Genomic DNA, 27,370 nt, shown 5'->3' on the forward strand with positions numbered 1-27,370 from the left:
CGTTTTTTTTCACGTCCTTGATCACTTTATTATATACTAATCCTGTAGCACTGTGCGTGTTAATGGTCCAATATCAGCGCCATTTGCGATAAAGAGAGGCAGGAGGCAAGGATGCCCATTATCGCCTCTATTGTTTGCTATTATTTTAGAGCCCCTAGCCTGTATTTTGCGGCAAAGACACTCAGCCTCTGCTCTGTGTTTTCGTCTCCGCTCCTTGGCTGTGTCCATGTACGCTGATGATATGGTGCTTTATATCCGGGAGCCGGACAGATACTTAGATGGGGTGCTCAGGGAATACGTCAGGTTTGAGTGCTTCTCTGGCCTATCAATAAACTGGGGGAAATCTATCTTGCTCCGTTTAACTGATATTACTCGCCCATTTCCAATAGAATTTCATTTGGAATGGGCTGCGTAACCAGTTCGATATTTAGGGATATGGATCCACAGAGATACCCAAGAAATGATCTGTGCTAACTACGGAGTGGCAATTTCCAAGTTAGAAGACCAGGTCACACGCTGGATACGATTACCTCTGTCGTTTGCGGACTGTGTGGCCCTGATTAAAATGGTAGTGCTCCCCAAATTTCTATATTATTTTATAAATATTCCACTTCCTTTAATGACTAACTTTTTTACAACGCTGCAATCCTTGTTAATTACGTTGGCCTGGGGAGGTAAAAAAACGCGAGTTAAATGGGACACCCTGACCAAACCATATGAGCAAGGTGGGTTTGCTGTATTGGACATGAGATTGTATTATTTGTATGCACAGGCTCACTTTGCGTCTTATTGGATTGCGGCACCACCATACATGCCACATGTGGCGATTGAAGCTGCGGCGACCCATCCTTTGCCCTTAAAGGCAATGATTGTAAACTCACACTCTGTGTACAAGAAGGGCGAGGTGGACACGGTACAGTGTACGGTGAAGGCTTGGCGGGAATTAGGGAAGCGCGCAAATTGTCTGCCACTCTTCGCGCCGGCCATGACTTTGTTGTATCATGCGGACATTTCGGTTTCGAGTGAGGTGGGCGCCCTTCAACTGTTACAGGATGTTGGGATACACACTATGGGGGATATCTTCCCAGCTGGACAATTTATTAACTTGCAGACGATATTGGACCAAACGAATAATGGCACTATGGCTACTTTCACCTATGTGAGGTTGCGCGCTGCAGTGCGCGATCACTATCCGTCCTTCCCGATGGAACCACCTACGCTGACTGCGCTACAGTTGATGTATACGGTGACTTCTCATGTGAAAATGGTTTCGAAATTGTACAAGGTTTCGCAAGATGCTGAGAGTGCTGAGAATGTGGTCGTGAGGGCTAGATGGGATGCATGTCTGTTGTAACCGCTATCGGATGATGACTGGGCGGAGTGCTGTGTTATGACTGGTAAGTTTGCAGCCAATGGGAACTTTAGGCTCATACATTATAAATTCCTACAACAATGGTATTACACCCCGGAGCAACTTTTTTAATTTGGCCTACGTGACACACCTGCGTGTGTGTGCTGCGGGACTGCTGTAGCCAACTTCCTTCATTTGGCCTGGACATGCCCGCGTGTGTCTAGGTTCTGGATGGCTGTGACCGAAGCGCTGACTGATATGACCTCAGTGACAATTGATGTGGAACCGCAAGTGTGTTTGCTGGGCGTGGTGTCTGGTATCCTGTTGAGTGTGGGACGCTTAGTAGCGCTGGCGCTACAGCTGGCCAAGCGTAGAGTGGCAGCCTGCTGGGGAGGGAGGAGGGCGCCTGATGTAAAGACCTGGTTGCAGGAAATGGCATATTGTCGAGATCAGCTGACATGCTATTATGAGGAGCTGCCGGCAGGTTCGCGCCCACGAGATATTTCGGGACCGTACACCACTTACATGTTGGCAAAGCTTTCTGACGATGACTGAGCTTGACCGGTGCCTTTGGTATGCGAGGTTGTTCCATTTGAGGAGGTATCAGTTTGGATGCGGCAGGTTGTTTGGTAATTGGTGTTCCCTTGGTCAAACCCCTGCGCTGCTGCTTTGGACATGCGCCTGCTGTCTAAGCAGTGGAATAACACTACTTGTGCTGGTCTTGATTTGAAATGTCCTCCACTATTGATGTAAATCATGATTGCTCTTAATTACTACCTCAGGTGTTACCATGCTGTGAATCTCCTTGTGCCATGATGATTCCTACCCATCAAGCTTGTTGTATCTTCCATCACTCGAATAGTTGTCCGACTAAGACCTGGGAGGAGGGTTGGGGGGGGGTTCTGTTTCATTGCTAAAGTTTGTCTGCGGTTGATAAAAATCAAGACTACAGGGAGATCCGTCATAGTTGCTGCAAGTTCGATTCTGTTTTATCAATGCTTGCTACGCCGCCGAGCCACTGGCTGTCAGCATTTTGGCTGTGTACTAAGAACTATATGCACATCTGTTTCGATGGTTGCGGCCGTCCCACTGGGTTGTAGGTCAGAAGCTGTGAACTTGCAAGTGAAGTAATAAAGGTATTCCAAAAAAAAAAAAAAAAGTTACAGAACTTGTTGGTGTGTGTACCAAAAGTAGTGACACGTACAATCTTTTGCATTTCCTTTTTGGGACGAGTGACAAGAAGTTCCGCCCGTGGGCAGTACCACGCACGTTTAAGTGATGTTTTTAACTAATTTATTCGGGTAGCCTCTGTTTAGTAATTTCATTTTCTAGATTTCTGCTTCTCTCATATAGTCCTCCCTTCGGGCACAGTTGCCTATGGATGTGCAAAAACTGCCCGAAGGCAAGGCCATCTCTGAGGGCTCTAGGATGGAGGCTTTTGTACGCTAATAAAGGGTTTCTCTCTGTTGGCTTTCTATGCAGAGAGGTAAACAGAGTGTCTTCTTCCTTATGATGTATAGGTCTAGAAAAGCGATGGTGGATTTATGTATTGTAGACGTGAATGTCAGATGGGTTTGGACTTCGTTTAGGTACGTGACAAATGCATTGAAGTTTTCAGTGTTGCCACTCCAAACCAAAAAGATATTGTCTATATATCGATACCAACCTTTTATGCTAGTGTGATACAGGTTACGATCGTTAATGGCAAAGGTCTGTTCTACCTGGTTCATATAAATATTAGCCAGATTAGGAGCAAAAATTGCTCCCATACTGGTCCCACAGCATTGTTGGTAATACTCGCCATTTGACACAAAATAGTTTTTTTGAAAAGCCACTCGTAATAATGAAATTATAAATGAGGTGGGGACAGTCATAGGTCTAGATCTAGTGTCCAGGAGTTGTTCAATACAATGGATACTCTCAGCTTGTGGACTGTTGCTATATAATGAGGAAATATCCAGTGTTGCCAACCAATCGGTATCCTTGTTGAAAGGTATAGTTTAAACCAAGTTAATCATGTGCATAGTGTCCCGGACATAGCTTTGTTGGATGGGTACATACTCACGAATAAAAGAAATACACATACCTGCCAATAGGTTCTAAAATTGACCCACATCCTGATAGGATAGGTCTGCCAGGAGGATGTGTGAGACTCTTATGTATTTTAGGGAGGGTATAGAGGACAGGGGTCTTAGGATTGTCTGAGTTAAGAAATTAAAATTCCTTTTTACTGAGGAAACCTAAGTCTAGTCCTGCGTTGGTGATTTCTTGAATTTCTTTGCGGATGTTAGGAATAGCGCCAGTCCTCTTTCTCTGACCAGGCATGCAGCATCACATGACCTACCTGGCTATGGGTTAAAGTTGTGCACGCCCCTGTTTCAGTGCTTGGTTTCTTTTCCAATGTTGATATTCAACTCCAGGTCTGGTTCCTGTGTTAGCAGAGGTTTTCTGCTTCCTTGTACTCAAGGGCTCGTGAGTCTTGTCTCTACGGCCACCTTCCTTCATGTTTCTTTTCCTTGGACTGGTTCTGTTCCTGCCCTTCTTTTTGTCCCTTCCCTTTCCTTGGCCCATGTTCCGTTTAATGCTGGTTCTGATTGCTCCCTAGCATGGAGCCTTCTGTTAGGGTTATCGGGGCCCCGATACCCTTTGGGATTGCTCCCTTGGATCCCAGTGGTTCGTGGAAGTTTGTCGACGGCTTGTCTGGGAAAGCCGTTCAGCGGTGTGACGAAGACGCGGCTCCCGCTTCTGCGTCTTTTGGAACCTGACCACCTTGTTGTGCAAAAGTTTGGATATATTCCGCGTCTGGAGGTCAACGAAGGTAGCGGCTGCTACTCTTCGGTCCGGTTCTATATCCTCCTTGATTTTAAACTTATCTGGGACTTCAAGACTTATCAATAGGGGGTTTTTATGTCTACACATTGACTTTTTTCCCCCCTGTATTCCTTTGAAGACGCATTTGGGAGCTGCATATTATTACGTTTTCCAATGGATACGTTTAAACCCCATTTACATGAGTGGATTGCATGACTCCCCAGTGGGACTACGCTGACACCATGGACCGGTAAGAGTCATGTTTGTGCTTATTGTTGCTGCATGGTCATTGATAAGGGGATTGGGAGTTCTTTGAGTGAGTCAGAGCAGTTGGGTAATCTGGTGTTTTGTTTTCTAGGTGCAGACTTATTATGAGAGCAACTGTTCTCTGGGGTGGTCCAACTAGCGATCAACAGTCTCCTGGATTCTTTTTCCCTCCCTCTCCCTGTGCTCATCTGCTTGCTTGCTGTGTTGTTTCCAGAGAGCAGCTTAGGGGTGCAGGTGGTGAGTTGGGCCATACTTCGTTCCTGCAGCGTTCTGGGCAAAGGTGAAGCCTAACAGCGGATCTCCGTAAGTGGATTATGACTGAGTTTGGTATAATGTTTTTGCTCAGAAATTTGTTTACTGATTTCTGTATCATAGTCACACCGATTTTGAATAACTATACCCCCACCCTTATCCGCTGGTTTCAGTATTATTGAGGTATCTTGCTTAAATTAATTCAGTGCTTGCCGCTCTGAGAGTGTGATGTTATAGGGGGTAAATTGCTTACTTGTTTTAGGATTCTCTACGTATTCCAAAATAATCTTTTCGAACGTGATAAGCTCTGGGGGCATCATACTGTTGGTTGGGTAAAAAAATAGAAGGAGGTCTGAAGCCAGTGATTGATTCTTTTGCCGTATATTCCCTATCTTTGAAGAAAATTTTGAGGCGGATCTTTCTAAAAAACTGAAATAACTCAAATTTCAGATTGAAGAAGTTGGTCCTCTCAGTGGTGACGAATGAGAGTCGTTTACTTAAAAGAGAAGTCTCTGATGAGGACAAGATATGATCAGATAAATAAAAAATGGGTATTGTTTCTATATTATTGGATAGGCTCAAATTATTTTCTAGTATGGTTGCGGTCCCCACTGATAGTGCTTGTTCCGGGTCTGACGCTCTCCTGGGTATTGATACCATAACTTCTTTTTGCTCTTGCCTCCTCTCTCTAAAAAAGGCTGCCCCTAATGTGGATTGAAATTACTTGGTCCTGCTTGGCTGTTTGAATCACTAGAGCCCCCTGATGACTCGGAGAAAGTTACTGGCTGATTTCTTTTAAAGCAACCCTAAGTCTGTTGTCTATTTGGAGTTTGAAAATTTATGTAAGAGTCTTCTTTGAGATAAGGAAAGGCTCTCTCTTTAGTATAATTTTTGAAGTCTTTAGACACTTTATCCGCCTTCTTCTTGAGTTCAAACACATTGAATTTGTCAATGGTTTTATTAAGTTTATCTAGTAGGGTCTTAGCCACTGCTACTCCGTCCCCATCCAATAGTTCTTTCTCCAAATCCTCTATTTCTTTTAGCTCGGCTTTTGAATGTTCTATGGCAGTTTCCACGCCTGGAACCATCCAATGTCACGAGGAAGTCACAGAGATACCGCAAAAACTCCCTTTAAATTTACGGTCCTCACGGAAAATGCCTGGCACGTTTCTAATTTGCAGACCTTGTGGTATTATCCCAGCTCTAAGATAGTCCGTAAACATATGCGCATGGAGTTCCGTTCTTACGTGTTTCTTTTTAGCTTTTCCTAATTTGTTAATCAGTACCTGTCTCGGGCTGCTTCTATTGGTGGGTAGAAAACAAAGACGGTCCGCAGGTTAGTTTAGTAATGTATTCTTCGGTATACAATGGTGCGTCCTTTTCTGCCATCCCAAACCTCTAGAGCAACAGTTATTACCCTATTTATAGATAGGGAGGTAAAATCCAGTATAGACTAGGATAAAACACCATGTGGAAATGCAACCGCGAGAAAAGTCTCAGGAAAAACAAGGGAACCCTACTCACATAGGAACCAGGGCAAAGGTTTATCAGGAAAACAAAGGTTCCAGTGGTTAATACTCTTTGGATACCGTGTCAATATGTAGCTTAATAGCAATTCAAAAAGAGGGTTTACAGGGGATGCAAAAAAAGGAAGACAATCAGTATATCACGTTTGCAATCAAAGGGCTTTTTTGTATTTCAAAGCATTAGTAGCATCAATATACATTTATATACATTTATACACATAATATCCAGAAAAAGGGGGTGCAAAGTGTCCCAAGTGTTGTTGTGAGAACCAGAAACAAAAACAACTCAAGGTGAATACATATTGTACAGTGGTTTCTATGGGATAACCTAAAAGAGGGAAAGGAAGATGACCAAAGCCAATGATACAGGCAATAATCGCACAGAGCCTATTACAGTCATAGGCACTGTTGTTATGGTTCAATTCCTATGGCGTCGATGGCGTTTCGACCCGTAGGGATAAGGGTCTCATCAGGACAGGGCAATAGAGGACATCTATAAGTGAATTAAGGAAACTGGGATCAGTACTATGCGTAAATGTTGCAATTATATAGAAAAATGTGTGTCCAACGGACTCCTGTATCTTGGTTATAAGAAATCGCCACCCATGCGTGGAAAATGAATAAAAGTGACTCACAGTTGGCACAGCCGGGTACTGGCGGCATGTACAGAAACAAAGAAAAAGCATCAGTGACGCTGTATCCACATGAGTTATGAAGTGTGGGCACATTGTGTAATAACCGGTACTCACCACTGTAGTGGTCAGACAATTGCAGTCACTTATTTGGGAGCACCCAGATTGGGGCTAACGTAACCAGCAATCGAAACCACACTCTATTGTGCATCAACCGTCCGCGGGGCAATGCCTAAGAAGGAAGGGCAGTGCCATTAGTTACGGGCTTAAAAATGGGCGTAATGCGTCTTATCAAGGAGCATGACTCTGCCTAAGTATCTGATAGTGCGGGCCGATGCGCTCGATAGCGTCGTCCAAGTCCTCTTAGTTGGAATGGTGCAGCGAGCATAGCCAATCTCGCGATAAGTAGCGTGAATTGCACCACCAGGCTGAACAGGGGGAGTTCAGAGAGATCGATCCTTGTTAGACTACAGGTAGATTGCTGATTCAAGGATTGTGTATGCGCCGGTTAGGGGCCAGAGGGTATGATTTCTTAAAGCAACCATCAGTAGTTAAACAGAATAAACAATACACGCTTGATAAGCATGTTTTTACAGTTATTCGCGTCTGTGAATAGGTATCAAAACCAATTTGTGGCACATGGTTACAAACAGCCAAGTCTTGTACAGTAGTTACATTAATACACAGTTATTTACAATTGTGCACATGGTGACAGCACAGTCTTATTTGCATTACATAAATAACAATATCACATACTCAATTACAATATTTTTGTATTTTCATTTTTATGTTTTTTACCATGAACCATTTATTTTTTTTAACTTTATTTTGAAATTTAGGTGCATTTATAGTCACACATACAATACATAGTCATCAATGCGCACATGTATCCGGGCCAACAGTAGAATATAAATTGCATGTCAATATAAACCATGGAGCCGCCGGAGCATGCCCTCACTCGCGGACCATGTCCGATCCACATTGCAGAGACCACATGCCAATGACAAGTACTCACTAATACAAGTAATACAAGTTGCTCAGGTCAATCTAGGATAAGGGTATGCCCTCTCACACGCCCAGGAGGGGTCTTTACAGTTAAACAAGCAATCAAAATGATCCGCACTCTGCAGGCTAGTTAGGGCTAGTTAGGGCGCCTGCACTGTATCACCAGTCAGCCAAGGCTCAGGAGTGCCGTTCACCCCCCACCTTAGTGTGGACGTTCAGCTGACGTTTCAGTGGAGCCTCCAGTCTGTGATGGAGGTGGTATGTCTGCATTGTGGGGGTCATCACTCTCCGACAAAAAACACTGCAAAGGGGCCCAAATATCAGCAGGCCTGGAGAAAGCCGGCAGCAGCTCAGAATATGTAGCAATCTGTTCCTGACAATATGTGAGGTCACGTAACCAGTTCTTAAATTTAGGGGCTCTGCCTCTTCCCCATCTGCTAGCTACTCTCCTCTTAGCCACCAAAAAGCGCTCTACATAACCCAACAGAGCAAGTATCGGAGAGGGCACCATATCTGTAATTATCATCTTGGACACCGCCACAAATACTTGACGCCAGTAGGCTTGCACACCCTCACACTCTCATGCCAGATGCAGGAAGTCAGCCCCTGGAGCGTTTCATCTGTCACAAGTGTCGGTGTCCCGCAAGTGACATCTGTGCATACGGACCAGGGTATAATAAAGTCTATGTATGAATTTGTAATGTATGATTCTAAATCTCCTGCTCAATGAAACATGTTCAGTTTGTTGTAAAGAGAATTCCCATTGTTTGTCCGTAATGACCATGCCTAATTCCCGATCACAGTGTGCCTTGGCTGCAAGCAGTGGTGCGTCTCTTAATGTATGTACAGTTCTTTAGATTGTGGATACCAGTTTCTTAGGTGTTTTGACCTGTAGTATGCGCTGCAATGGCGCAAAGGCCGGACGCTCATTAGGAAACTCAGGCGTAATTGCTTTCAGTCCCTGGCACAGCCTAATATAGAGGAAAGTGTCAAGAGAAGACAGGGGGCCATAAGATCCCAGATTATCCAGTGTGCGAAAGATTCCTGCATCATACAGGTCTCCCCATGTTGCAATCTGTAAACGCTGAGCCAATTTATGGAAAACTGCATGCTGTAACAGGGGCATATCTGGATGATAGATAAGTGGCAGAAGCGGTGAGTACAGCATCGGGCGCTCAGCACGTCCTCCAGTCGAGCCCATGCATTCACAGTGCTCATTACCGTGGACGGTGTCCGATCTCTAACCTGTAAGGGGGTATAAAATGCCTCTTCTATTGGAATTGGATGGGCAAAACAGTGTTCTGCCGCAATCTGGGGCATGTAACGAGGTTGGTATATCCCAAAATAGGCATAGTGAGCCTGAGCAGAATAGTAATATAATTAAAAATCGGGAATACCGAAGCCGCCCCGGTTGTACGGTCTAATGAGGATATCCCAACGTAGTAGGGCCGTTTTGCCACCCCATACCAAACGAATAAGCTCCGACCGGAGCTTTTGGAAGAAAGATCTTCCGGGATAGTACGGGACATTCAGAAATAGATAAAGTAATTGTGGCAGCACAACCATTTTTATGAGATACTCTACCCGCCATGGACAGAGGAAGGGTGATCCATCTTGTGATGTGGTCAGTGATACGGGACATAGTTGTACCATTAGTTAATCCGCATTAACTCCTCTCTCTATCTTGCCACTCGGATGCCCAGGTATCTGAAGTCCTCTTCGCACCAGGCAATGGGGTAGTCCAAATTAAATTTCACTGTAAACGCCGTGAGGGGGAACAAGCACGATTTTCCCCAATTTATCTGGATGCCGGAGAGTTCGCCAGAGCGAATAAATTACCTGAGGATGGGGTTCAGATTATGACTAAGATCTCAAATGTATAGAGTGATGTTGTCTGCGTACATTGATATCAAAATCTGCCGCTGATTAGATCGTAACACCTTATTATTATGGTGTTGCTGCAGTCTCGCCGCTAAGGGCTAAGTAGCAATGGCAAATAGCAGGGGAGACAGTGGGCATCCCTGTCTCGTGCCTCTCGTGATGGGGAATTCTCGTGACAACCTGCCATTAATGGTCACTTTGGCCACAGGCGTCTCATATAGTAGTCTGAACCAGGATATAAATATATTCGGGAAGCCCATTCGTTCCAATACTTGGAACAAATAGTCTCATTCTAGGGAATCGAAGGCTTTAGTGGAGTCCAAAAAGATGGCCGCCATAGGCTAGTCTTCATGGACATTATTCATATATAAGCCACCATCCTAGAGCCCTCAGAGACGGCAGTTTTTTGCGCATCCGTCACAACTGCGCCCCAACGGAGGACTATATGAGAGAAGCAGAAATCTTGAAAATGAAATTACTAAACAGAGGCTACCTGAATAAATTAGTGAAAAATCCCTTAAACATGCGTGGTACTGCCCACGGGAGGAACTTCTAGTCACCCGCCCCAAAAAGGAAATGCCAAAGTTGTATGTGTCACTACTTTTGGTACACACACCAACAAGGTCCGTTACTTAATAACCAACTATTGGCATATCATTAAAATCATTGATCCGTCACTTGAAGTCCCACTATTTACTTATAAAAGGGCCAAGAATCTCAAAGATCACCTCGTAAAATCCTCGACTGAAGCCACAAGAGATAGAACGAGGACGCTTGAATCAGCATGGGGTCTACCACCTGTGCTGGGCCACCATCCATGTGATAATTGTGTGGCGTGTCCTTTTACCGAAAAAACTACCATGTTCCAACAAGGAGACAGTATCTACACACTGGGGTCTTTTTCAATTTGCAACACACACAATGTTGTGTATTGCATATGGTGTCCTTGCGGACTTCCCTACATCAGGCAAACGCAACCGCCCATAAAAGCAATAATAGGGCAGCATCGTAGCCGTATTAGAAAACTGGTTATGACTGCACCTCTCGTGAAACATTTTAAAGACAAAAACCCCCGGCAGACCAAATGAAGTGGCAAGTCATTGATAATGTTACAATACCAGACCGTGGAGGAGACATTGCCCAAATCCTACAACGTAGAGAATGTCATTGGATAGAGAAAATCAATTCTATCAGGTTTTAAACTCTGCAGATGAATGGAGAGGTTTTGTGTCTAATCTTGCCTACTAATTTTAAATTCATAATTTAAAATTGAACTTATGAATACCGATAATTGTCAACCTAACCGATGACAGTTTACTGTAATTCTTACTGTTTTCTTCATCTTGCTGTAATACAAGAATTATGGTTTGCATGGTTATCATTGACGTAAATGTATACATGTGTGTGGCCTTTTTTACTTAATAACAATAATAATTGTGTTCTTTCTGTCTATAAAACACAAAAACATAATATTGCCCTGTGGTAGTTGCTACGAATGTAAATATTGTAATTGAGTATGTGATATTGTTATTTATGTAATGCTAATAAGATTGTGCTGTCACCATGTGCACAATTGTAAATAACTGTGTATTAATGTAACTACTGTACAATACTTGGCTGTTTGTAACCACGTGCCACAAATTGGTTTTGATACCTATTCACAGACGTGAATAACTGCTGAAACGCGCTTATCAAGCGTGTATAATTTATTCTGTGTAACTACTGATGGTTGCGTTAAGAAATCATACACTCTGGCCCCTAACCGGCGCATACACAATCCTTGAATCGGCAATCTACCTGTAGTCTAACAAGGATCGATCTCTCTGAACTCCCCCTGTTCAGCCTGGCCATGCAATTCACGATACTTATCGCGAGATTGGCTATGCTGGCTGCACCAGTCCAACTAAGAGAACTTGGACGACGCTATCGAGCGCATCGGCCTGCACTATCAGGCACTTAGGCAGAGTCAGGTTCCTTGATAAGACGCATTACGCCCATTTTTAAGCCCGTAACTAATGGCGCTGCCCTTCCTCCTTAGGCATTGCCCCGCGGACGGTTGCTGCACAATAGAGTGTGGTTTCGATTGTTGATTACGTTAGCACCGATCTGGGTGCTCCTAAATAACAGTGACTGCAATTGTCTGACCACTACAGTGGTGAGTACCGGTTATTACACAATGTGCCCACACTTCATAACTCATGTGGATACAGCGTCACTGATGCTTTTTCTTTGTTGCTGTACATGCCGCCAGTACCCGGCTGGGCCAACTGTGAGTCAGTTTTATTCATTTTCCACGCATGGGTGGAGATTTCCTACAACCAAGGTACATGAGTCTGTTGGTCACACATTTTTCTATATAATTGCAACATTTACGCATAGTACTTATCCCAGTTTCCTTAATTTACTTATAGATGTCCTCTATTGCCCTGTCCTGATGAGACCCTTATCCCTACGGGTCGAAACACCGTCGACGCCATAGGAATTGAACCATAACAACAGTGCCTATGACTGTAGATAGGCTCTGTGCGATTATTGCCTGTATCATTGGCTTTGGTCATTTTCCTTTCCCTCTTTTAGGTTATCCCATAGAAACCACTGTACAATATGTATTCACCTTCAGTTCTTTTTGTTTCTGGTTCTCACAACAACACTTGGGACACTTTGCACCCCCTTTTTCTGGATATTATGTGTATAAATATATATAAACGTATATTGATGCTACAAATGCTTTGAAATACAAAAAAGCCCTTTGATTACAAACTCGATATACTGGTTGTCTTCCTTTTTTTGCATCCCCTGTAAACCCTCTTTTTGAATTGCTATTAAGCTACATATTGACACGGTATCCTAAGAGTATTAACCACTAGAACCTTTGTTTTCCTGATAAACCTTTGCCCTGGTTCCTATGTGAGTAGGGTTCCCTTGTTTTTCCTGAGATTTAATTTATGAGGCAGGCTGCCTAGCCGAAGGACTGATATGAGGCAACTGGTGCACCCATGCTGCAGCTACGCGCTACAACTACTGCGCTGATGGCCCAAAGTCTACGCCATTCTACTGCACTCTACTCCACTGCAGTCTACTCTGCACCACTCCGCACCCCTCTAATCTGCGTCACGCCACTCTACATCACTGCACCAATGCACTCTGCGTTAATGCAGTCTATACCACTTCACTCATAACCAATGCACTCTATGCCAATCTACTCTGCACCACTGTACTTTAATGCCACTTAAGTCTAGGTCACTTTACTCCACTCTACAACACTCCACTCTTTGATGCTCTTATCCACTCTATGTCACTTTATGACACTACCTGCGCCATTCCACTCTACGCACTGCAGTCTACTCTGCACCACTCCACTCTGTTTTGCACCACTTTACACTGCACCACTCTACGCCACTGCACTGTATGCCAATTACTCAAAACCAATGCACTCTAAGCCACTGCACTATATGCCAGTCTACACTTCACCACTATACTTTGTGCCACTTCATTCTAGGCCACTCTAATCCACTCTAAAACACTCCACTCTATGATGCTCTAATCCACTCTATGCAACTCTGCGTCACTACTCCACTCTACGACCCTCTATGCTACTTGCTCTACATCACTTCACTCCACTATATTCTACACCACACTCGTCTACTGCACTACTCTACGCCACTACGCTCCATGCCACTCTATTCTGACACTCCATGCCACTCCACTCTACGACACTACTCCACTCTATGCTATTTCATTCTACTACACTACTCCTCTCTATGACACACTACTCTACAACAATCTAGTCCGCACTACACCACTCTATAACACTGTACTCCACTCTACGCAACACACTCTATGCCTCTCCACTGTGCTCTTCACCACTCCAAAACACTCAATGCCACTCCACTCTATGACACTCTGCTTCACTCTACAATACTCCACTATATGACACTCTTATACACTCTACACCCTTCCAATCCTCAACACTCCACTACCTCCATGACAATCCACAACACTATGCCAGTCCACCTTATGCAACTCCATGACACTCCACTCTACTCTACACCACTCCAGGACTCTACGCCACTCCGTAACAGCCCACTCGACTCGACTACACTGGTCTAAATGCACCTCCCATGCTGTGTAGCAAATGGGGAAGGGTCAAATGTGAACATCAATCCGACCAAGATTATCTAACTTAATCGAATCACTGGTTTAGTGATTTCTCATCAGCTAGAGCTATCACCCATTACCATAGGTGTACTCAAAGGGCATGCTATGTGTTTCTAAATTATTCCTACTGAATACATTTAAGCAACTGATAATGAGCCCTTAAATGCCCATTCACATGTAAAAAACGAAATATTGAATCCAATGCTTAATTTGAGCCTGTGGTTTCTGGTGCTTAGCACCAGAACTAAATTGTCAGCACCTGCACGCATGACCGCCTGCCCCATGGCAAAGCAGGTGGCTGAAATAGGAATGACCACAACAGCAGCCGCCGATTAATTCAATATATGTTAACAATGATTAATAACTGCCACGCAAGCCATTCTTAGAGCTTTGGGGGCCGGGAATAGTATGAATTGTAATACCTGCAAATGTGTGAGGATTAGTAGTTGCCATGGTACTGTCATTGGCAGCAACAATGGATAGTTTAAGTTGCAGAAGCCTTCTGGCAAGTGCCCTGGCACGTAATTGTTTACAAATTAAGCACCGCATGTGAACCATAACTATACGGGGGCCAGATGAGACCAAGCAATACACGAAGGCATATGCCTGAAAACACACACTGCGCTGTACCCACATTTTGTGAAAAAGGCCACCTCGCACATTATAACTTCTTCATGATACTAAATAGTACCTGTAAACAAGTTCGTATTGCTTTATTCATAGAATGACTTCCTGCTCTTTGTGTCATCTAATTACTAATCAGGAATAATTGACGCTGATGTAGAAGCCCGGTAAAAATGCTTTCCATTTGCATTTACTGTTTGACGTATGTGCTGATAATGTACGCTATCAGCCACGGAAAAACGCCTCGCCAGCCATGGGAAAACACCTTGCAATTTCTTTCCATTTAACTTCCTTATTTCCTCACCTGGTGAAGATAATTCCTTCACCAAACTACGAGCGCAGCCATGAGTTTCTATGCTGTGGCCGAGTTTCCATCAGTTTTAATCCAAGAATAGAAGACAATCTAAAGGCGTGCTAGTGGCAGCCAGAAGGTAATGATCATGCCCAAACAATAAAAACAGATAACATTGCATTATAGACAAAAGGGAAAACCTGGGCCGCACAGCTGGAACGGTCCCTCTCAGCCTTCTCACCCCTAACGCGCATTTTAAATTGCGCAAAGTGGCATACACATGAGAATGCTCAGCTGCAAGTCTATCCCTGCAATGTCAGTGTGCAGTGGTCCGGAGTCTGTAGCCGTGGTGCACTGCTTCACGAGCTCTTTTACTTTAATATTAAAACAGCTAAATCTTACTGCCTGTTTTACATTCATCACTACGGCCCTCCTCCGAAGTTAGTGCCCTTCCATTTTTGGTGCTTTGCAGAAGTTTTAAGATCACCTTAGAGTTTCTCGTTACTTCAATGGGTGTAATTTCTGATATTTATGTTTCACTCATCTTCAGTACTTGATTTTTCTCGCAAGAAAGTGTCACTCATAGTCGTTGAATGTCACTCATAATTACAATGAAATTATGAAAATGTCACACATAAACAATCTGAAACCTTAGCAGCTATGTGAACCTCATAATTAATAATACCTACTTGATCAAACTCACTATCAATATAAATCCCCAGGTATACAACATATTTAAAAATGCAGTCTTTAGCATTCATAATAACCTTGCTGGGACTTGTAGATTCATGCGCATAAGAAGTATGGTCGTACAAATCCCAGTAATGCTTGGTGTGGTAGGCTTAAACAGTTAAAACTGGCCTAAACTCACCATCATGATTTGGAACAAGTCGGCAGCTATATTGGTAATATATACTACTATTATAAGAGAGAACTGTGAACCTTTGAGGCGGGTAAACTCAGGAACCACAGCGCTAATCCAAACACCCAATACATCATTGGAATTGTCAGGGTCTGCAGAGTGACATAGGCTGTATACGTTCTTTAAAAAATAAACGTTAAAAAAAAGTAGTCCCTTGGAAGTAGCACCGGCTGTGTGCGCTAACGACGTGCGTGATGACATCATCAGGAGCCCGGGGAGGAACTTTTGCCAACTGCTCTGTGGGCTGAGGTAGGTGAGAGGCGCCCGCAATGGGCTGAGGAGGTGGTTGGGGGCCTGGGTTTGGCGGACTGCAGCCGACACGAGCGCGGGGAGGAAAGGTGAAGTTTAGCGGACAGGAGTGCAGGGAGGCTGTAAGCAAGCCTGATTGCCGGAGGAAAGGTGAAGTTTAGCGGACCGGAGCGCAGGGAGGCTGTAAGCAAGCCTGATTGCCCCCGGACAACGTCAGGACGGACTGCTAGTGTTTGACTAAAGTCAGATGGTTAGTAGTCAAGAACATACACAACCCTTCCTAAAACAAAATAAAAAGTTTTCCGATGTAGTACCAAATAAAATAATGAAAGTCACAGTGTCCTGGGGAGAGCTGGGGTCATACATGCGGTCGCAGTGTCTCTGTGTAGAGCTGGGGTCATGCAGGGCAGTCATATTGTCTCTGTGTAGAGCTGGGGTCATGTAGGGCGGTCACAGTGTCACTGTGCAGAGCAGAGGTCATGCAGGGCAGTCACTGTGTCACCGCTCAGATCTGGGGTCATACAGTCAGCCAAAGTGTCTCTATGTAGAGATGGGGTCATGGAGGGCAGTCACCACCTGGCAGCGCGCCAAATGATTTAGCATATGTTTATGTCCCATGGTCAAGGCAGGACATTAGCAGTTTCAGCAGAGACTTTCCCAGGCTAAGAGAAAAACCGCAAAAGTGGTATGAAGAGCTTAGTAGAATGGCAGCATTAGGAGGTTTACTCTGGAGAGACCTCGACACGTTATTCAATATCATCATCCCAAAGGACCTTTGGGAAGATTGTGAAAGAAAGGTTGATTGGCCAGATGTGGAACCAAGGAGGGGCAAAACAGGGACGCCAGGCCCAGAAGTAGATGAGTTATACAAAAAAGTGGTGGAACACTTGAAGGAGAAGGTACCTGAAGATAGGGTTGATTACAAGTACCAAACAGGAGAAAGATGAAAGTGTGAATACATACTTTGACCGCCTCCTGCAAGTATATAGGCAGAACAGTGGATTGAAAAACCCTATGGGAGATGCGATGCCAGCCCTGGTAACTACATTTGTACAAGGCCTCACACACCTATCAGAACACACTTGCAGACTTCTTTTGTCTGCTGACAACAAGAGCCAATAGAGAAAGTGCTCTCAGCGGCAAAATACTGCGCAGATTTCCAGTCTAGCGCGCAGGCGATGGAGACAGAAAAATTAAAGAAAGAAAAAGTGAGGCTAATGGTAGCACAAGAACGGTTTTACAGCAATAACAGAGGAAGGGAAAGAAACAGAGGAGGGGCGCCAGGCGCAGGAAAACAGCAGACCGGTAGGACACCTTCCTTACCCCGCAGATCAACCTCCCTGCCACCACAAGGAACAGCATGCTTCTATTGTAAGGACCCCAATCATTGGAAAGCAGATTGCCCAATATTGAAGAAAAGAAATGAGGACAGTAGGTACAAACAGAATAGCGGGCAAGAGGGCAGACACCAGCACACCAACTACACTCGGCACACAGGGTACCGAGACAACCCGCAACAGGAAAATGAGTCCCAGCAGCAATGGGCATGGGGAGGAGGGTGGACTCCAGTAACGACTGACTGGCCCCCACCCCCACCCCCAGCATCATTCTAGGGATGCCTGAAAGTGGGAAACTGCGTGATAGCACCAGCATTAGGCATACCAGATTATAGAAAAGACTTTCACTTGTTTTGCCACGAGAAGGGAGGTTGTTCAATGGGGGTCTTGGCTCAGAAACATGGAGCTTTCTACCGCCCCGTGGCATATTACTCTGCCACGCTAGACCCAGTGGTTACAGGGCTCCCACCGTGTCTGAAAGCAGTGGCAGCTGCAGCACTTGCCGTTGAACAGTCAGACAACTTAGTGTTAGAACACACACTAGTACTACACGTTCCACATGCCGTGGACACACTTCTCACATCCACTAAGACACAGCACCTCACCAATGCACGCCTCATCAGGTATGAGTTGGTACTCTTGACACCACACATTATCATCAAGAGATGTACCACTTTGAACCCTGCTTGCTTGCTACCAACTGAACATGAGCTGGAGGTTTTTGATTCAGATGATTCCTTTTATGATTGTGCCTTGGCCATAGATAGGCATACTAAGATACGCCCAGACCTTAAAGATACACCACTCCCAGATGCTCAAGGAGATTTATTTGTAGATGGGTCATGCTTAAGGGATGACACAGGAGTATTACAAGCATCTTATACGGTGGGCACAGCTACTAAAGTATTGGAGGGGGTGTAACGGCCGGATTCTCGGACCAGATAGGATCAGCTCCTCGGAGCATCACCAACCCAGCCGGAACGTAATCACCTCCCTCCTCAGGACGTATTTACAATAGGTATATATGCCTTGTACCTAAGGATGGGGAATTAGCAATATACATGCATAGGTTTTCGACAATATCACACTCACACCAATTAGTCTCGCGGCAACTTAGGCCAAGACTAATCTACCCTAGGGCAGTTCTGATTAGCTACCATTACACACTGATCACAGTCAGTGCCCACCCGACAAGCCGCAATCCTGCGTGTCTAGACACCAGTCTCCTCCCTGGTGTTCTCTCACTTACATTCCGAGCCGCAATGCTGCGGATCTAGCCACCAGTATCCTCCCTGGTGTTCTCATTACTTACATCCCAAGCCGCAATCCTGCGGGTATCGGCACCAGTTTCCCGCCTGGTGGTCTCATTAACGCCTCTTACCAATGACGATCACTTTCCTATGAATACCCTTGGAAGGAATCTCTCATTGGCTACTAAGGATACGATACTACAATATTATAGATCACACAACAGTTTACCAAATTAGATGATGTACAATCTATTCTCCTCCCCAAGGGGCCCCTATCTCACTCATTGCTCAGTCACTACTTACCTGACCGGGAATTACATCCGTTCATGAAAACAATGCCTGACTAGAAGAACAGGTTACCCTGATTGAACAAGAATACGAGGCACATGCTGGTTCACTAAGGACTGGGGTACTTTATTACAATGATCATAAAAACACAATACTATACTATAACATATATCCTACAAAGGAAAGTGAAATATTAGAATGTGCACACTATAAAATATAGACTGACGTCACCTGATTAACGTGAAGTCAGGGTTCAGCAGTCATCTAGGTTTCCTTCTCGTCTGTGTCTTGGCTCGTCTTAAAGTCACCCTTCAGCAGTCACGGGTACAGGTCTGCACCGCTATGCTCGGTTTTCTCTGCTTCCCTCCAAGTCACTGAAACCTTCCTTTTATTGGCTGCTTTCTGTCTGGCTGTTCTGCGCTACTCCTCTCTCCTCTCAATCACGGACCATCTTCACTTCTCGGCTTCGATCTTATAACTCAGTTTCAGCCACTCTGGTATTCGTTCTCTTGACTAACTGCTTCATTCGGAATGCTCTGATCTAATGGGTCAAAGCTCGCCAGCTGCTCCAACTAAAATAACTTCAATCTTTCTCAGAGAGTATCAGCCTCTCGGTCTTTCTCGGACTTCAAAATGGCGATTGTCTGCCTGGAAATAATTAATGGCATTGATGCTAACGGCTAGCTGCCGCCTACAGACTGACTAACTCACTGCCTCATGCTTTCGCCAATATGGAAGCTTGTCCCTTCATGGAAAGTTACGGCCAGTAACCTGCCGCCCACCAAATTCTTGTACCTCCCGTACCAAGGACACGTTCCCAGCCGGCCGGCCTGATGTTGTGTCTTCGGAATGGAGAAAAATACAGTCTTTCGATAAGGGCCAGCCTGAGCCGGTTCTGTCCAAGCGAACAACACTTCGAAACTAAAACATTACACTTGACCTAGAAGCATCTCAAGCTGCCGGGGCAGAAAGCAAGATGGAGTCTCTCCCGTTTGAGGCCTACAAGGCCCGAAATAAGCATAACTCCATAGAAGGTATACTAACACTCTTGCAAAAGGACGGATTATCACTAGTACTAATGAATCTATCCCCTAACATAAGTTTATAAGCCCTGATCTAAGGAAAAGGGTACGAAAGTGCATTACTGTGCCCTGTGAATGGGCCCTGTCTATGGTTCTAATCCTTGCACTAGAATGATAATAGACTGGAGTCACCTCCAATCATCTTCTCTCACAGGAAGGCTGAAAAAGTCAGTCAGAACACTTCACCCTTGACTTTAGTCTATTAATCATTCGTTAAATGGAACTCATGTCTGTGGAAGAATAATATGAAACAAAACTAACTGATCTATTTCTCGTGCTGAATCTACAGTATTGGAGTAGGGAAGGAATGCACTGAATAAAGCAGCAAATAGCCACTAAAATACTAATAGCAATCATAATACCCCCTAATATCTGTCGTAAGGAATGTAAGTCAGGTAACCAATTGAAGAGCCAGTCAAACCTGCCCTGGTCAATGTGTTTTCTCACCTCTTCAGTCAAGTCATGAAGTTTGTCAATATGAGCTCGAATGGAATTAGTATGGTCTGATAGGTTGAAACAGCAAAGACCCTCAAAATCAGAACAGTCATGTCCATGTTTAAGCAAAAGATAATCGCTAGCAGCACGATTTTTCAGAATAGCTCTGCGTTCACCCTGGGCATCTAATAACATATCAGACAAAATTGTATTAGTATGATTGAGTGATTTGACCATCCAACAGGCCATTTTCCCGATGGATTTAGCGTTATAAACAGCCAATGCTGGGACACCAATAATCGAAATAGCTAAACTAAGGTATTCAGACTTGGAATCGAGATGTAAGGAAGAATCACAATCCTCATGTACATCATAGCATTACGAACTATACGGGAATAGGTATTAGGATGTGAAGAAAACATTAATAAACTCAGTCTAGTGATGGCACATGGGCGTCCGGAAATATTTGCGGGAATATAGGGCCAAGAGGTGTTGCCACAGGAAAACAGCCAACCAGAAGGCAACAACATTGTACGATAATGGCTAGGGGCAACTACTATACTCTTACAGGTCATATTATTTTTAACAGAAGTACATGACTTTGGAGGTCTCCGGGAGCACAAAGTTCGTTCATGGGCCGAAAAAGAAGTTGCTGCTTTGAGCTTCAACTTTACACATTCAGTAATTGCATTGGGATCACTAGTAAGAAAGAAACACAGGTCACCCTGTGTGATATTATAGGTAGTGATTTGGGAATGAATCAGGGGCATTGAATCTGAAAGGATAGTACATAAGGGACAGTACTCATGCGCGGCAAGATCACCAAGAATTACATTGGGTCGGGCATTTGATATATTAAAAATATGCTTCAAAGTTTCTAAGGAAGCGGGGACAGCAACCAAACAGGTCGCTAGAATGTCAGTCACTGAACGCATCGGTGTTAGGCAAAAATGTGGAGAATTGGTTACTCGTTTAGCTAAAGTTGTCCAAAAGTTCGATGATGAATCCCATGCAGCGAAGGAACGCGGTACTCGGGTTCTCGAATCAACCAAAGTCTGTGGGTTCCCTCCTCTCCCGACGTAGCAGGCCAAAAGGAGTCCAACGCCGGCACATCCTGCAGCAACAGTCCAGAGAGTGATCTGAAAGAAAATCAAAGAAAGGCATTATTCATTCTCGTAGATAACATTTGTCAGCCGGGACAGCTTCCCAGCTATCTTTCCCTGGTCTCATTACTAAAATGGTATTGTCATGACGGGTTGCAATGATTTCAGCTTGTTCAGGGGGATTTTTAGGCGATTGCACCCATATTCTCGCTCCAGGATTATCCGTAGAGCCAAAGCCTTTCTGGCCTCGCACAGTTAGCAAAGTTGGGGCGGTGCCTTTCTGAATCTCACCACTGAAAACAGGCATAATTAGCAATTGAGCAACTCGGTCAGTCTTTTGAATCGATTAATCAACCTAACTGCTATTCAGCAGGAGAACCTTAATCTCTCCCTGATAATCGCTGTCAATTACTCCTCCGAGTACTTGAATGCCTTTTAAGGCCAGGCCCGATCTAGGGGCAGTCAGTCCAAAATTTCCAGTTGGTATACAGACACCAACACCAGTTTCAATGATGACTCGATCTTTAATCTTAATCACAGTGTCACTCATGGCATGCAGGTCCAAGCCTGCGGAACCTGGTGTTGCTCTGCATGGAGCCAGGGCTCCGGGGGAAATTTCCCAGTACATTACAGTATTACCAATGGAGTTGGGCTTTGCATCAACAACTGGAGGAAATAAACGCATTAAAGGAGATTCAGCATTCAAAGAGGGACGATTGTTCAAAATTAACAGTGCTTGGAACAAATAATCTCTCCAATTCTTATATTTATTGTCAGTCAATTTTTGTAATTGTTCTTTTAGCAAACCATTCATTCTTTCAATAAGGCCTGATGCCTGTGGATAATATGGTATATGAAACACCCATTCAATGTTATTTTCCACACAAAATTCCTGTACCAATCTTCTACGAAAGTGGGATGCATTGTCGGATTGAATTTGAAATGGAACACCATAATAGAGCATAATCAATTCCAATGTTTTAATGGTATTCACTTGGGTAGCTTGTTTACAAGGAAAGGCCACTAAAAGGCCACTATAGGTATCGACAATTGTACAAACATATTGGCAATTTTTACTCATAGGGAGTGGACCAATATAGTCAATCTGCCAAATTTGAACGGGCAATTTTCCTCGATGTAAATGACCTCTAACAATTTGTGGTACTTTTCTTCGTCGGAAATGTTGACAGATGGGAAATGGTGTCTTTAATGAGATCTAAAGGAATATAAATTACTCGATCGGCGGCCCACCTGCTAGTGGTTCTCTCTCCAAAATGTCCTGCTTTCCGGTGGGCCCATTTCGCCAATCCCGCCAAATCAGAATCTTGCATGTCCACCACTGCCTCAGCAATTTTAGATTTCTCATCTGCAATGTTATGAAATAATTTGTCAAGGGAATCTATCGGGGTATGAGCATCCACATGAAAGATTGTCACAGTACTTTGTGGGATCATCTCCCAAATTTCTTCCCATAATTCTTTTCCCCACAGTTCTTTTGAATGCAATTCCCAATTATGAGAATGCCAAGTTGGTAACCAAACTGCCAGTCCATTAGCAATGGACCAGGAGTCAGTAAAAATATGACATGTGGCAGGTAATTCCTGTTTCAAAACTTGGTAAACTGCATATAATTCAGCGAATTGACTACTCTTTCCCTCACCGGTTGTACTCAGTAACTTTTGTGTGATCGGATTATAGGACACTGCCTTCTAATGCCGTTTTTCTCCTATGAACTTTTCTGAACCGTCAGTAAACCACACATGTTTTCTGTCCTCCACTGACAAATCATCAAATGGCTTACCCCACTTAACAGGAGATTCCTGTACTACAGGTACAGAGCAATCACTTCCAGTCTCCATCGATGGCGCCTGCGCCACTTGCTCATGTAAAGATGCTACACCTTTCGGACCCACACGTGCCCTATCTTGAATGTACCATTTCCATTTAATCACACTCGCTTCTTGAGCATGTCCAATTCGATGAGTTTTTGGCGAACTCAAAACCCACTGCATGATAGGAATTTCAGGTCTCAAAATCACATCATGACCCAAAGTCAATTGCTCGGTAGCCACCAGAGCCCAATAGCACGCAGGCAACTGTTTCTCAAAAGGTGTATAACGCTCACCAGCCTCAGGTAACTTTTTGGTCTAAAATCCTAATGGTACTTTTTGTCTGCCTTGTTTTTGCCACAGACTCCAATTTGCATAAAGACTTTGCACGCCTTGAGACCCTACGGGTAGGTAGTGCGCTCTATAAATGTCTTTGATTGATTCAAATCCACATCACCCTCGCACACAGGCCACAGATCCAGAGCATACTGAATCGCTTCTTTTGCTAGATTGAATGCAGCTTGCTGTGGTTCGCCCCATTCAAACACATTCTTTTTGTGAGTGACTCGATATAAAGGGGCCAATATCTGACTCAAATGTGGAATATGCTGACGCCAAAAGCCAAACAAGCCAATGAAGCTCTGGGCTTCCTTCCTGTTTCTTGGGACTGCAAAATCTAAAACTTTTTGTTTAACCTGTGGGATCACCTCTCTGTGACCTTCATGCCAATTGATGCCTAAAAACTTTACACTTTGGGATGGACCTTGTAACTTATCGGGATTAATTTCCCAACCTTTCTCACGTAAGCACTCAAGGGTTTGATCTAATTGGGTCTGAACTTGATCTTGTGTTTCACCTTGAATCAAAATGTCGTCAATATAATGACAGATCTGGATTTGCGGGTGTACAGATACTTCGGACAAATGTTCCACCACCAGCCGGTGACAGATCGTAGGACTGTGTACATAGCCTTGGGGAAGACTTCTAAACGTCATTTGACGTCCATCCCATGTAAAACTGAATTGTTCCTGACACTCGGGGGCAATCGGAATTGAAAAGAAGGCGTTAGCAATATCAATGGATGCATACCATGCACCTGGATGCTTTTGGATTCTTTCAATTAAAGTAATAATATCCGGTACTGCAACAGTCAAAGGGGGTGTATGTTTGTTCAGCTCGCGATAATCAACAGTCATGCGCCAAGAATTATCACTCTTGCGCACGGGCCAAACGGGATTATTCCAAGCAAAAGTAACCGGAGTTATAACTCCTGCATCCACCAAATCCTGAATAGTGGCACTAATCTCTTCATGGCCACCTGGAATACAATATTGTTTCTGAGAAACAACTTTTGTAGCCTGAGGGATTTTTATGGGGGGCATTCTCAAATGACCAACCCGTACGGGTCTGGACGATATATAATGTTTAGTTCCAAATTGATAACAGCCGTCATCTAAATGCAAAATCATTCCTTTTAGAATGTCAATTCCAATTATATACTCCAAAAGTGGTACAACTAATACAGAATATTCTTTTCGGGGAATTCTGCTTATTCTCATTTCAAGTGTAGTTTGTGCTGCGGGAGTTTCCTTTCCACCTAAACCAGTAATTGTGAAAAATTGGCCTTTGAATTTCTTTGATTTTCCATGAATAAGAGTGGCCTCCACTCCTGTATCTACCAATGCTCGGGCCCTTTGGATATTACGATGTTTCCAAAAAATTTCAATATCTACATAGGGTCTATTGTCTTTATGAGCCCACCTGCGTACTGGAGCTTGACCTATTTCCTAGTCATTCTTACTGCGTTCTGTCAACCAGGACAAATCAGGGTAAATGCTCTCATGTTTCTTGGGTATTAAAACATCATGTTCATATCCATCTCCATTACGAAATGGATTCCTGTCATCTGTATGGTACTGTGAATTACGATCGGAAAGTCTGTGTCGATCCTCCCTTCTCCTCAACTCAGGGGACTGATCCCTTTCATCTCTATATCTGTTCTAGACGCGATCATCTCTCCCCCTTTCTCTTTCCCCCTCTTGCCCCCCTCTCCTTCTCGCGACGAGGGGACACATCACGCTCATATCGCCGTTCATCACGACGATCAGAATCCACACGACGCCTGTCGTCACCACTATCATCAGAACAACCGCTATCACAATCATTCTTACGCACACGACGGGCACCCTCCTTTCGATCCAAACCACGCTTGCGAAACATCTCCCATAGGCGATTATTAGGTTCACCATCAATGTCCTCCTTTTTCACACCATCACTCAACAGCGCAAGAAACATATCACGTCTAGAGAATTTATAATCTCCAGCAGTACGACCCTCCGGTCGAGACTGTCTCTCAGGTTTAAACCAGTCACCCAATTCACCAAGCTGACGGACAGATTTAAGCACCATAGATAGAGCATTGCCAGTTTGATTAATTAACAAAGTCATCATAACCTGCTTATAAGCAACAGGGGAAGAACGGATAATGCGATTCCGCACAGAAGATGTCAATAAGCCATCCAACAACCTGTCAGCAGTACTGAGAAAAATCGCAGTTTTCATCACCTCCTCTTTCAACCGCTGCGCCGCATCGCGCAAAGTGTACCACGGCTTGTCATTTACAGGCCAGTCAGATTCAGTAGGATATTTATGGTTACAGCCATCAGTCACCAACTGGAGTAGACTAATCTGGCCAGCACCATTAAAATTTCGAAAATGATCTTGTACAGTAGAATCGGAACTCAAAGAGCAAAATTTCAAGGCATCCCCTGCATCTAACATGATACCTGCAGCGCCCAATTCATAAAGGCGCACCATCCACGTTGCCGAAATCGTTGCAAAATGTCACTAACTTCCTGTTGAGTAAAGTCTTCCAAGCTATCCAAAGCAATACCATTTGGGTTCAATGAGCAGACTGTTCCATTGGCCCTCACATGTAGGACGTGATGGCACGATCAGATTGTTTTCCCAGTGTTGGTATAACTCAAAATTCCACCAGACAGCAGAAAGGCTGTGCAAGCAGTGTTCTGTCTGTGCTCAATATAACACCGGAAAAGGTACCCCAACTGCGCCTGGCCACTTCCCACCTCCCCATGGGCCATTTGAAAGCCTTCAGCTTGATTTTATAGACATGCCCCCAACCCAGTCATATAAATATGTTTTGGACATTGTCAGTATGTTCAGCAAATGGACAGAGGCCTATCCCACCAAACATTGTGATGCACAGAGCGTGGCCAAGTGTCTACGGAAGGAGCTACTGCCAAGGTTTGGTGTACCCTCCCTCCTGGCATCCGACAATAGGCCTGTATTCATTTCGAATGTTATAAAGGGACTATGCAAGGGATTGGCCATAAAACAAAAGTTGCATTGTGCTTACCACCCACCAGCAGCAGGCGCTGTCGAAAGGAAGAATGGAGTTTTGAAAAATAAGATAGCTAAAATTTGTGCGTCAACAGACCTCTCATGGGTAGATGCGCTGCCTTTAGCGCTTCTAGCAATGAGATGTACACCAGACAGAGTAACAAAGCTGAGCCCACATGACATCGTATTTGGAAGGCCAATGAACATACCTGGGCACATCTCAACAGCCCCCCTGTCAGTAACGGATGACTTATTATTGTGTTACCTTAAGAAGTTAACCGATATTTTACGTTACCTCCATTGTCAGGTGCTGAAGTCCCTTCCAGAGGCCGCAACGCCACCAGCCCACGATCTGCTACCAGGGGACTGCATTTGGGTAAAGGCCCACGAATCACTGACAAAATTTCGACCTCCAAAATATCGACCTACAGAAATATTGAGTCTAAAATATTGAGGGCAAGAATATCGACATCCTATCTACAACATGGTACAAGTACAAAAATATCGAAAAAATAATATAGATGTTAAAAATATCGATGTTAAAAATCTTTTTTTTTCTTTTAAAATATAATTGTAAAATAAATTAAATAACACTAATAAATATAATATACATAGTTGTAAGTATCTAATAATGTTCAAAATTAATAAATAATACATATATAATAATAATGTACTAATTAAATATATACTGTAAATATATAATATATATGTTCTGA

At 44.0% G+C, this 27,370-nt stretch overlaps 1 long non-coding RNA gene across 1 annotated transcript in view; it reads right to left on the minus strand.

Annotated features, from left to right (window-relative positions):
- The window catches only part of LOC147700994 (uncharacterized), a 78,217-nt gene that overhangs the window by 40,889 nt on the left and 9,958 nt on the right, over nt 1-27,370 (minus strand). The window contains exon 2 of the long non-coding RNA XR_015297422.1: nt 26,950-27,048. This is a non-coding gene — a long non-coding RNA (uncharacterized LOC147700994). The remainder of the gene's footprint in view (nt 1-26,949; nt 27,049-27,370) is intronic.

This window comes from Lissotriton vulgaris, chromosome 7 (assembly GCF_964263255.1).
Source record: "Lissotriton vulgaris chromosome 7, aLisVul1.2, whole genome shotgun sequence".
NCBI lineage: Eukaryota > Metazoa > Chordata > Amphibia > Caudata > Salamandridae > Lissotriton > Lissotriton vulgaris.